The sequence below is a fragment of the Phascolarctos cinereus genome, unplaced genomic scaffold (genome assembly GCF_003287225.1).
Source record: "Phascolarctos cinereus isolate Bilbo 61053 unplaced genomic scaffold, phaCin_HiC Scaffold_4;HRSCAF=312, whole genome shotgun sequence".
In the NCBI taxonomy this organism is placed as follows: Eukaryota; Metazoa; Chordata; class Mammalia; order Diprotodontia; family Phascolarctidae; genus Phascolarctos; species Phascolarctos cinereus.
This window is the reverse complement of record NW_027555847.1, coordinates 165,449,879-165,461,230: the sequence shown is the minus strand read 5'-3', so window position 1 is coordinate 165,461,230 and position 11,352 is coordinate 165,449,879. Positions and strand designations below refer to the sequence as shown.

General features: G+C 38.0%; 1 pseudogene; it reads right to left on the bottom strand.

Moving 5' to 3' along the window:
• Nucleotides 1-1,281: 1,281 nt before the first annotated feature.
• On the bottom strand, nucleotides 1,282-1,676 carry LOC110198590 (ubiquitin-like FUBI-ribosomal protein eS30 fusion protein pseudogene; annotated as a pseudogene).
• Between the last annotated feature and the right edge of the window lie 9,676 nt (nucleotides 1,677-11,352).

Here is an 11,352-nt window from a genome sequence, read left to right as displayed (position 1 = left end):
GTCCAATATAGGCTGTGCCAGCACAGACTGGGCCCCAGCAAACCAGAAGCAGGCCTTGGCGCAACTGAATCAGTGGCAGCAGTGGCAGTTTCCAGACCTCTCAGCCCACAGATGGTAAGGTGATTGGACAACAGGTCAGAAGGAGAATTATAGGGGTTCTTTTGCTGGCACCAGGAGAAGGAGTCTGGTACATTGCCTGTACTTGGATCTGGGTCATAGGCCTGGTTCTTAGTCCCAGCATCAGAAGGACTATTAGCACAGCAAAACTTGCAGCAACAGAGGAGCATGGACCATGGTCACAGTTCCAGGGTTGAAAAGAGTGCTTATTGTCATTCATAAACCAGTGCATAGTGCAGGAGAGTAGTAGACACACTTCTCCCCAGGTCATTCCACCTTGAAAGAGCCAAAAACTTACAGGTCCCAGAATTACCTCTGAAAAGAGCTGCACAAAAAAACTTGAAGCTTGTGACGGTGCCCCCTCCATTTGGAAAGCTAAGCCCCACTTTATCATTAAGTTAGAGTCAAGAAATAGGCTGAGAAAATGAGCAAACAACCAAAAAAATCTGACCATGGAAAGTTACTATGGTGACATGAAAAATCAAAACATGCACTCAGAAGAAGCCAACAAAGTCAAAATTCCTGCATCCAAATCCTCAAAGAAAAATATGAATTGATCTCAGGCCATGGAAGAGCTCAAAAAAAGATTTTAAAAATCAATTAAGAGAGGTAGAGGAAAAATTGGGAAGATAAGTCAGAATGATGCAAGAAAATTATGAAAAAAAGAGTCAACAGCTTGGTAAAGGAGGACAAAAAAAATACTGAAGAAAATAACACCTTAAAAAACAGAATAGGCCAAGCGGTAAAAGAGACACAAAAATCCACTGAAAAGAATGCTTTGAAAAGCAGAATTAACCAAATGGAAAAAGATATACAAAAATTCACTGAAGAGAAGAATGCCATAAAAGGCAGAAGTGGCCAAATGGAAAAATAGATACAAAAGCTTACTGAAGAAAATAATTCCTTAAAAGTTAGAATTGGGCAAGTGGAAGTTAATGACTTTATGAGACATCAAGAATCAATCAAACAGAAAAAAAAGAATAAAAATATAGAAGAAAATGTGAAATAACTCATTGGAAAAGCAACTGACCTGTAAAATAGGTTGAGAAGAGATAATTTAAGAATTATTGGACTACCTGAACATGATAAAAAAAAAATCTAGACATCATCTTTTTTTTTAAGTCATAGTGGCTTTATTGGGGACAGACAGAAGGTATCAGGGGATTAGGAGTTGGCATTTGGGACCTTCTTCTTGCCAAAGGTGTGCACCAAGTTGACAAAAGTCGGTTGTACTGCATCCTCCTCTTAGCATGTCCAGTCTTCTTCTTCTCCTGCTTGGCCACCTGGGGAGTCTGACCCCTCACTTTTCCAGCTCAGGCCAAAGAGCCATGAACTCTACCTCCTAGTATCCAAGCAGCCACTTCCAGAGTGGCCAGAGGCTCCACCCCACACTGCCCCAAGATGGCTTCATCCTCCAGCGGGGAGCCACCTAGAAGCAGGACCTGGTCCTCAGGATCAGTGCCCTCCAGGGATGCCACATGGGCCTTGATCTGGGCAACGGTCTCCTGTTTGGTCACCTTGAGGGTGTGCAGTGCCTGCGTGTGGACAAACAGCTGCATGGTGGCATCTTGGACATGCTAGTCCTGATGACACCATCTTTCAAGAAATTATCTTTTTTTTTTTGATGAGGCAATTGGGATTAAGTGACTTGCCCAGAGTCACACAGCTGGTGAGTGTTATGTGTCTGAGGCCGGATTTGAACTCAGGTCCTTCTGAATCCAGGGCCAGTCCACTGTACTGCCTAGCTGCCCCTTTTCAAGAAACGATTAAGGAAAAATACCCTGATATTTTAGAACCCAGGGCAAAATAGAAATTGAAAGAATCCACTAATCATCTCCTGAAGAGATCTGAAAATGAAAACTCTCAGGAATATTATAGCTAAATTCCAGAGTTCCCAGGTCAAGGAGAAAACACTACAAGCAGCCAAAAAGAAACAATTCAAACATCATGGAGATACAGTCAGGATAACACAAGGTTTAGCAGCTTTTACATTAAAGGATTGGAGGGCTTGGAATATTATATTCCAGTGGGCAAAATAGCTAGGAATACAAGCAAGAATCACCTATCCAGCAAAACAGTATAAAACCTTCAGGGGGGAAAGCAGACATTCAATGAAATAGAGGATTTTCAAGCATTCCTGATGAAAAGACCAGAACTGAATAGAAAATTTGACTTTCAAATATAATATGCAAAAGAAGCACAAAAAGGTAAACAGGAAAGAGAAATCATAAGGATTAGATAAGGTTGAACTATTTATATTCCTACATGGGGAAAAGGTGTTTATAATTCCTAAAAACTTACTCATTATTAGGGCCATTAAAAAGAGTATACATAGCCAGAAAGCAGAACTGTGAGTTGAATGTGATGGTATAACTATCTAAATAAATAAAATTATGGGATGAGAAAAAAGAATATTTTGGGAGAAGGGGAAAGGTAGAGGTAGAATGGGTTAAATTATTTGACATAAAAGAGGCCTGAAAGAGATTTCACAGTGGAGGGGGAAATGGGGGAACTGGAGAGGGGAGCACATGAACTTTACTCTCATCAGAATTGGCTCAAAGAGGGAATAATATACACACTCAGTTGGGTGTAGAAATCTATCTTACCATATAGGAAAGCAGGAAGGGAAGCAAATAAGAGAAGGGGGGGTGCTGATAGAAGGGAGAGCAGTTTCAGGGAGGTAGAAGTCAGAAGCAAATCATTTTTGAGAATGGACAGGGTAAAAGGAGAGAGAGAGTAGGATAAACAGGGAGAAAATATGATGGAAGGAAATACATAGTTGGTAATCATCACTGTGAAAAAGTTATAGTGCGCTTATCTGATAAAGACTTCATTTCTCAAACATATGGCAAAGTGAAGTCAAATTTATGGGAAAAAGAGCCATTCCTCAGTTTATAAATGGTCAAACAATATGAACAGGCAGTTTTCAGACAAAGTAATCAAAGCTATATATAGTCATTTAAAAATGCTCTAAATCACTATTGATGAGAGAAATGCAAATTAAAACAACTATGAGGTACTAATATGACAGAAAAGGAAAATGACAAGTGTTAGAGGGGATGTGGGAAAATTAAAACACTGATGTACTCTTAGTGAAGTTGCATATTGATTCAATCATTCTGGAGATCAGTTTGGAATTTTGTCCACAGGGCTATAGTATGCCCTTTAAGTAAGCAATACCACTACTAGGTCTGTATCCCAAAGAGATAAAAAAAAAAAGGAAAAGGGTCTATGTGTACAAAAATATTTATGGAGCTCTTTTAGTGATGGCAAAATATTGGAAATTGAGATGTCCATTGCTTGGGAAATGGCTGAACAAGTTGTGGTATATTATTGTGATGGAGTACTATCATGCTATAAGAAATGATGAGCAGGATGCTTTGAGAAAAACCTGGAAAGACTTACATGAACTTACGCAAAGTGAAATGAGCAGAGGTAAGAGAACATTATGCATAGTAACTGCAATATTGTATGATTATCTACAATGAATGACAGCTACTCTCAGTAATACAATGATCTGAGACAATTCTGAAGGACTTATGATGAAAGGTACTGTCCATCTTCAGAGAAAGAACTGGCAGAGCTGGACTGCAGATCAAAGATACTTTTTCTTTACTTTAAAATTTTTTCTCATTTTTTTTGTGTTTTCTTTCACAGAATGAATTACACAGAAATGTAATTTGCATGACTACACATGTATAACCTGTGTCAAATTACTTGGCTTCCTCAAGGAGGGGGTGGGAAGGAGGGAGAGAATTTGGAACTCAAAATTTGAAAAAAAGAATGTTAAAATCATTTTTATATGTAATTGGGAAAAATAAAATATTAAATGAGATTTTTAAAATGTATCTTTCTACTCTATTTCTTAACTTTGCACTTTTGGTGGACCAATATTAAATGAGATTTTTAAAATGTATCTTTCTACTCTATTTCTTAACTTTGCACTTTTGGTGGACCAAACTGAAAAGAAAGTCATTCATGAATTAGCATCAATATTTAAATATATTGAAGTTACAGGGTCATAAGCAGGTTAAGGGCCAGGCTGGTTTTATTTTCAATTAAAAACTCAGGCATGCCAAGATTTCATAAACCTCAAAGTTAGTTTTCTATTCTTTCCTTCACTATGCCTGATTTGTTTCATTAGATAAAATGTTGCAGAAATTGCTTTGATTAAATAGTTATGAATGAAAGGACTAGAAGAATTTTTTTTCAAAATAGGTGAAATGTCAAAATAACTCCTTGATTTTTTTTAAGTGGAGAGAAACATGTGATTACTATTTTTTTGAGTGACACATAAATCTCCCTGTTTAATAGCTTCTTCATGGTGACTCATTGACACAATAGTATTGTGTCTCTATAATAGAGGTAGTCAAAAAATTCTAATTACCTGATAGTATTTCTATCCTGTGAGTATAATCTCATATTAGGAAACAGAATATGACTGAATTGGAAAGTAGCCATGGTAAGAAAATGAAGCCTGATGAAAATGAAAGCAATTCCATTTCCCCCATCTCCATCTCACTTCAGAATTTCAACACTACCCCTGCTCTCCTTATACAAGACACCTCCACAAAACACCACCACCACTGTTATTTTCCTCCTAAGAAGGAAGAATCTCATAGGTGTTTTCTGGAACTTATGGAATCTTGTCATTCCTAGAAAAACGTCTATTTTTTTAAAAAAAGTATTGATATCTTTAGTTTTTATGTAACATTCTTTTTTTTTTAACACATCTACCTTCCTTCCCCTTTCCAGAAACAATCCCTTATAATGAATAATAAAAATGAAAGAGAAAAAAAAATCAGTTCAGCAAAACTAACCAACATATTAGTCAGTTCCAGCAATATATAGTGTTCCAATATCACAATCTTTCATCTCTGCGAAGAAGGAAGTAAGGAAAGCACATTCTCATAATTCTCATATCTTTTCAGAGCTCAGTTTGATCAATATAATTGCACTGCTTTTTGTTTCAATGTCTTTTGTTTTTATTCTCTTCATGTACATTCTTGCAATCGTTACGCAAATTTTAGGTTCTACTTAACTTTGCATCAGTTTATATGTATCTTCAAATGCTTCTCTGTATTCATGTTCATCATTTCTCACAATGCAATAATATTCTATTATACTTATGTGCCACTATTTCTGGCTAGTCTTTAATCAATGGACATCTACTATGTTTCCAATTCTTTGCTACTCAAGAACAACAACAATGGACCGTTATATTTTATTGTACATGTGGCTTTTCTTTTTATCTTTGTTTTCTTTGGGACATATGCAGTAAGATCTCTGGGTAAAAGGAAATAGGTATTTCCATCCCTTTGTTAGTATAATTATGAAATGTTCTATAGAATGTATAGACCAGTTCAAAGGTCTTCTGACAGTGTATGACGCTGAGCCATTTTGGCTAGATTATAAATAATGATGATTACCTGCTGTGATTCTGGAAAGTAACACACTGTTGCTCTGTTCAAGAGACTCAGATATCAATCAGCTTTTAGTCTTCCAGGCCTTATCAACTTCTTCTAGAATAGGGCTTCTTAAACTGGGGTCTGTGAACATTTAAAAAATATTTTGATAACTATATTGCAATATATTTTTTTTTGTGTAACACTGTATCTTATGCACTTAAAAATATTATTCTGAGAAAGAGTCTACAGGTTTTATCAGACTGCCAGAGGGGTCCACAACACACAAGAAAGTTAACAATGCCTGCTCTAAAAGATGTTAGCCCCTGCCTAGATATTAGGTTATTGCTAGAACCACTAACATATACCTTTATGTCTAAAGAAATGATCTGCCCTTAGGGTATCTCCTCTCTGTCTTTCCAAATCAATTATTTCATAGTAATGGTATATTGCATACCTTCCAGGTTCAGGAAGATGAGGATCAAAATTTGTACGGCCTCATTGCCATGCGCTTTCTAATCTGTAAATGGGCTTCCTTTACACCCAAGACTTATGGACTTATTCTAATATGTATTGTGCATTATGGACTGTACCCAGCAGAAAAGTAGGTATGGACCTGGGTATAAAACAAAGCTGTAAAGCAATTTTATGAAAAACTTCTCACCCATCAGATATACAACTTTATTTCTAAAATGGAAAGATGGGCTCAGGGAATTCTCTGAATTTATAAACACAACACAAAATTGTCCAGTCTTCTGAAGTCTGCCTGTCACCAATCTCTAAGGACACTGCCAGCTGCCATGTCATCCACTGTCTAATTACAGATACACACCAGATTCTTCTGAACAAAATTCAGGTTCTCTGCCACTTCCTACTCAGCCCTCCTTCTCCTCTTTCTCTGCTAAATTGATGTGGAAGCCATTGAGGCTCTCTAAGGAAGCACTGAGCTAAGGAAGAGTGCAATCTTCTGAGGAGCTGGCAAAGCACCGATGGCCTCTCCACCACCTGTAGGTTCATCTGCATTGCAGCTAGGGAGTGCCAGTCAGAACCACGACAAGATCTGCCAATCAGGCAGAGCACAAACATAGAGCCCAGAATGGGGAGGGTAGAAGCATCTTCTTACTGAACGCCAACTCCACTTTTGAGTGAAGGTGGTGATACATTTAATCTTCCAATCCCTTACCAAAGGCAACAGCCAGGTTGTCACCATTTATACATATGCACAGAAGCTATGGTCATAAAGAGGACATTTTATGAGGACATATGCTGCATGCCCAAGAGCACTGAAAGTACTGAATGTCATTTTTAGGCTACATCATGATTATATCTCTATTGAGTCAGGAGAGGCCTAGAGGTCCTACAAGTCTGCAGTCTCTAAACAGATTCACAGCTGTGAAATATCAGATGACCCAATTCATCTTTTCCATCTCTGTCCTCAGTTCTATAACTATGGAAATCTGCATCCATTTCACTGCAATGGGTTTCATAAAATATGCAACAGGATTTGTGATTTATTTTTCAGAGCAGCAAAATCATTGAGGAAAGAGCCAATATGAACCTGGGGGAGGACAGAAGGGAGAAGAGGATTGGCAGTCACAGAGAAGATTCTGTATATATCTGCTCTCCTAGGACCCCAGCCTCCCAAAGCAGTCCCCCTTTTCCAAACAGCATACTGCAGAGAAATCCAAAACTCTTTAGGCAAGGGGAGAATGCAGATGCCCCAGTTGTATTTTCTTAGGAACCTGGGGCTAACCATCCTACGAGGAATATCCCAGATGGTAAACGGAACTGAAGTTTGCACATAAATTCTCCCTGGGGAATTGGTGGTTGGTGATAGCAGGTCTAATGAAATTTTTTATTGTGGTTATTACATACAATTTGTACAGTATATCATGCACTGAAATTTCCTCTATTCCTATAAATCTGGAATTGCCATAGTAAATGCCCATGCTTAAGAACTGCTGTCGAACACAATTACCTCTGTAGACAAACTCTCTTTAGGACATAAAAACAGTTGCTACTGAGAAGGCTGAATTGCACCAGCAATTTTGTAAATATTTGAGTGATATATTTCCTTTTTGATAAGTTTTCATAGCCTTGGAAAGCTGTCTCATTCCCTAATGTATTTGCTTTCCCCTCCTCTGTTACAGTCTTAGAGATATTGTAGTTTTCAACCACAAAGTTGTAAATCAGGCTATTGGACAATTGTCGCTTATAATAGGCTAGAAACTACAAGGTAATTCACTGGCATTAAGAGAATTCTCTTCCTAAGGTGTCTATTAAATTCACAAATGAAACTAAAGAATTCCAGGACAGCCCTGGATTTGGTTTTCAGGTCAATTGCTCAAGGTGTGCTTGCAGATGAGGCTCCCATTTCTAATTAGGTCTCTCCCAAAGCATTCTTTATATTTCAATCAATTCTAGGAATTGTTCCTGGATACATAGTACTGATTTTCACCTCAGCCAACTACACTGGACAGGGAGAATTTCTGAACATTTTTGAGTTAAATGCTATTACCAAGTATGATGGTGAAGGATGTGAGACCCTGATATTGATTTCCTACAAGTTTCGATATTAGTGATAGCAAGAGCTTCTCCATCAGCCTTTCACAAATAGAGTCCACATACAGTTAAAACTCTTAATAATGTTTTCTAAAGGAAGACAAGATTGATGGATCTTGGAAAATGGTGGAAGTGGGGAAACATGTTAATTGAATCAACAGAGAGAGTTCTGATAACAAGAGGACTAATAATAGCATGTTGGCTTAAAAGAACTAGTCCTTTCCTCTAAAGGGCATTCAGTGCTTTAGAGCAGGTATTTGAGAAATAAAATGAATAACAAGAAAACTAGAAACAAGATGGTGGCATTTTTTTTCAGTGAATTTAGTACAAGAAATCTAACAACCCATCTAAAAGAACCAGGGAAGGAAGGAACAAACCTAGCCCAACATCAAATCCATCCCATAACTGAGGAGAAAATTCTGCCCCAATATTATTCATTTTCATAAGTTCATTCACACACGTGCATTTGGGTGGTAGTTGTCATGAAGAGATCACTTTGTCTGACTCTCCTTTGACATTTACATTATGCTTTTTTTGGGTATATATTGTAAACCTTTGTTTCCCCTCCCATTCAATGATAATTAACATGAGGGCAAGGGATCCATAATTTTTCATCCTTGTCCCTCTAAATCCCAATAAAATGCCTCATACATGGGTACCCTTAGCTAACATTCATAGAAAACTTCTTTGTATTCTTTTAAAATATATGTTTATATTTTATAGATATACATGTCAAGTCAACAAGTACTTATTAAGGCAAGAGCTTTCCCTGCTCTTAAGGAGTTCACATTCTAATGGGTATAGGTAACATGTAAATCTATGTACCTAGAAGATATATACACAAGGTAAACTGGAGTTAATGTCAGAGGGAAGGCACTTGCTTTGGGGAGTGGGGGTATAGTGTAAATGATGTCTCTCCCTCATTAGAATTTAAACTCCTTGAAGCAGAAACTATTTTGCTTTTATCTTCAGTCCTTAACTCAGTACCTGACACAGAGTAAGTTCTTAATAAATATTTGTTGGTTGTTTTTTGAAAAAATGGAAGTTTGTGGACATGTTGAAATGTTAAAGAGTCATGGAAGCATCTGGTACATGGCTAGTCCAAGACTTTGTTTTCCATTTTTCTATGGAGCTTTTAGGCCTGAAGAACAAGGCTAGATAGATATAATTAGTAAGTATGGTGGTGAAAGATGTGAGAAAAAAAGAGAGGGAATATTTTCCAGATTGTATATTTTTTTCAGTAAGAATGATAATGAGCAATGATAATCGTTCACAAGAACTCTCTAAGGAGTCCTTGACATTTTATTAGGGTATGTATGTGGCAGAGGGATGGAGGGTTACATGATTGTGTGTGTGTGTGTGACTGTACATTTGCATATGTGCTAATGCCCATAGCATATACCATAGATAAACAAACAGGGCAGGCTTATGTATTGGTGGAATAGATGTCTGTATCTGTCAAAAACCCTTCCCTTCTGCTGCTCTTAACTGTACCCAGCTCCTTGTATCTTTGTCCCATCACCATAAGCAAAGTGAATACATTCATTCATGCTTACCTTTTCCTAGTTCCTTATTGTTGTTCCTTATTGAGACTTACCATTTATTTACAATGGTATTGTAGTATGTTAGGGGGCCAGCAAGGATAGGAAGTTTATAGGGATACAGATTTACTATGTATAGAAAACTCCATTTTTTCACAGCAGTGACCAAAAAAAAATTGTTGTACTCTGCCTGGTAACTTACATACAATTTAATTGATGGAGGTGGGGAATGAAGTGCTTTGTGGAACCTTTGTTCCTAAAGAACATGCATTAGCCAGAAACAGCTAAACATGAATCCATTTATCAGAATGATTACCCAGCCTGAAGAAATACAGGAAAGCGGGGAGATGTTTAAAGGTGGGAAGACAGAAGAAAATGCCAAACAGGAGGTACTTTGGTAGGGGTGGACCCTGAAGCATCAAGGGACAGCATGAGAGCCATGGCTATCTGGAAGGAAGCTGAGATGGGAGTTGACGTCAAGAAGGATGAAAAACAAACACTCTCCTTTACTTAAGGTCAGCCTTTCAGACTAATCTATAATATACAGATTATGTTCATATTTTCTCTCTCTCTCTCTCTCTCTCTCTCTCTCTCTCTCTCTCTCTCTCTCTCTCTCTCTCCCTCTCCCTCCTTCTGCTTCTCTCTCATTCTTCTCACTCTCTATCCCTGTTCGCCTTCCTCTCTTCTTACAAAAATTGAATTGACAGCCTATATGTGAGGGAGGTTGTGTGGGTGGGCATTAGCGTTATGTTTAAAGATAAAGAAAAGAAGGCTTTTTACTCCCACTACAATGTTATTTTTATTTTTGAATTTGACATTTTTCTCAGTGTACATCAAAACCCAAATCCCCCTGAGCCCCCCTCAAGGTGGTAGTAGGATATAGTCATTGCAGTGCTAATAATTTAAACAGACCACTAGTTCCCATTGATGATTCATCAGAATTTTATGACTGCCCAGAAAGGAAGGTTGGCATTACCAGGTCACCTTCACCAGGGCTTCACTCAGATCAGTCACCCCATTCCAAATGGGTGGCACTAGTGGGTGTTGTTTCAAGGAGGATCTGAGACAATGCACCAAGGTCTTCCCAGGCACTGGCTCCCTCAGCAAGAAAACCGGGTCTCTCATAGTGGCAAAGAAGCAATCATATAGTTCCAACCACCATCACCAGAGGCTAGTTTTCATCCTTGCACAGCCCATTTCTGAAAGTGCCAGGTTGAGCTGCCCTTGCTTTCCATTTTTCATGCTCTCTCGTCTCTTGCTTAAGATTTTATTTCTCTCATCTTCCACCGAGATGGGGTTTAAAACATGCTTGGTGCTGAAAATTTAATATGCACAATAAAATTTAGCACGTAGCCTAAGAAAAAAAAAAGTCTATGCACCAAAAAATGGTCCAGTCCGGCAGTTTTCTAAATGATGTAGGAGAAAAATAATGGGGCAGAGTAGCAGAAGCCTGACCCTATTCCCATAAGACTGTAAGATTTATCACCTACATAAGCAGAATGCTACAGAAAAGAGATCTATTGACCACAGCAATAACTCACAAGCCAGTAACACGAGCTGAGATACTAGCCTGGTATTTGCTGATAGTACCTTTATTATGTGGGACTCCGAATCTTTTTAAACAGCCTTGCTCCACAAGCTACATTTTTTTTAATATTGCACACCACCTAGTCTTCTTCAGACTCACCATTTATTTACAATAGTATTATTGCAAGTTGGGTACCAGC